The sequence below is a fragment of the Pyxicephalus adspersus genome, chromosome 2, assembly GCF_032062135.1.
Source record: "Pyxicephalus adspersus chromosome 2, UCB_Pads_2.0, whole genome shotgun sequence".
Lineage (NCBI taxonomy): Eukaryota > Metazoa > Chordata > Amphibia > Anura > Pyxicephalidae > Pyxicephalus > Pyxicephalus adspersus.
In genome coordinates this window covers 150,114,810-150,116,583 of record NC_092859.1, presented here as the reverse complement: position 1 = coordinate 150,116,583, position 1,774 = coordinate 150,114,810, and the positions used below count along the sequence as shown (strand labels likewise).

General features: G+C 45.2%; 1 protein-coding gene across 1 annotated transcript in view; it reads left to right on the top strand.

The window, feature by feature from the left end:
* Positions 1-1,351: 1,351 nt before the first annotated feature.
* Positions 1,352-1,774, top strand: part of LOC140324697 (zinc transporter ZIP1-like) — a 9,325-nt gene continuing 8,902 nt past the window's right edge. The window contains exon 1 of the mRNA XM_072402770.1: positions 1,352-1,630. The gene's annotated coding sequence lies outside the window, so the exon portion shown is untranslated. The remainder of the gene's footprint in view (positions 1,631-1,774) is intronic.

Sequence of the window (1,774 nt, the reverse complement as noted above, 5' to 3'; positions counted from 1 at the left end):
GGGCCAAAAAAAGGACATTGCGGGCCAGAGTTTGAGACCCCCTGCCCTAATCACTGTCAGCAGCCAATGTGGTCCCTGAATCTGTCACCAGAATCCCTGTCACAATTGATGCACTCCCCCAAATCTCCATTAGCAGTGTGGTAGGGGGTATTTATATATTTCTCACACACTGTGGAGGGAAGTGCCGGAAAGCTGGGGTAACCGATGGTGGGCAGTTCAAGGGTGCAGCATCATAAAGGGGGTTAAACATGGGGGGCTAAAATGCTGTCACACAGAACAAGTACACCAGAAAACTATCGCACTGCTGGGGACACGACAACACTAAAAATATCAAATGTTATAAAATATTAGTCAGTGTGTCTGCCACATACAGAGTGATTCCACAACCCACATTGTCCACATAGAGGTTACTGTGTCACACTGTGTGGTACATGGTATACTGTGTTGTACTTATTGTTGTGTCACACTCTCTGGTACATAGTATTGTATGGTATATATTGTGTCACGCTTTGGTACATAGTATTGTATGGTACTTATTGTTGTGTCACATTGTGTGGTACATGGTATTGTTTGTTACATATTGTTGTGTCACACAGTGGTACATAGTATTTTGTGGCATATATTTTGTGTCACACTGTGGTACATGGTATATTGTGTTACATATTGTTGTGTCACACTGTGTGGTACATGGCATTGTATAGTATATATGGTTGTGTCATGCTGTGTGGTAGATACTGTTGTTTCACACTTAGTTGTACATGGTATACTGTGTTGGTACATAGTATTGTATGTTATATATTGTGACACACTGTGGTACATAGTATTGTGTTGTATATATTGTTGTGTCACACTGTGTGGTACAAGGCATTGTATAGAATATATTGTTGTGTCACACTGTGTGGTACATGATATTGTATAGAATATATTGTTGTGTCACACTGTGGTACATAGTATTGTGTTGTATATATTGTTCTGTCACACTGTGTGGTACAAGGCATTGTATAGAATATATTGTTGTGTACCACTGTGGTTCATAGTATTGTGTTGTATATATTGTTGTGTCACACTGTGTAGTAAATGATATTATATAGAATATATTGTTGTCACACTGTGGTACATGGCACTGAGATATTTGGCGCGCTATATCTCTGTCAGGCCATCACCGTTACTAAGCAACCCCACACTACTGAGACATCCAAATCACAGCGCTTGTCTCCACATCAACCACGCCCCTGGACCGCCCACCAATCCCTTAGTCACAACCAGGCTCCTCCCCTTGTCCCAGGACAGCGTTGTGTCTCCGCTCCCGGGATAGGATGAGCAGGGGTAGAGGGGCGGGGCTGGAATGTTTGCAGTCACATGGGATCCCAGTGTATTGCGGGAGAGGACGGAGCCGGGTTGTAGCAGCATGTGTCCGGTGTAAGCAGTGGGGTGTGCTGTCCTGACATTGCTCCGAGAGCAGCGGAAAACATACAAACCCGTCCGTCCCCCCGGGCCCTCTGTGAGGTGGGCAGCATGGAGTACTTACTCCAGGTGAAGCTGGGCTGCCTGTTCGGGCTGCTGTTTCTCACCCTTTTGTTCGGTTTGGTGCCGTCCAGAATTAAATGTTTCTGAGCTGCATCTGGCAGAGGTGAGTCCTTCTCTAGTCTGGGAAATTCTTTTCTTTTTTCCCACCCTGGTAGAATACCAGTCACGTGATGTGGTCCATCCTGGTCATGTGACAAGATTGGGTGGTCATGTGACAGGAGTGATTGGGTTCTGCACCTTCCATTGG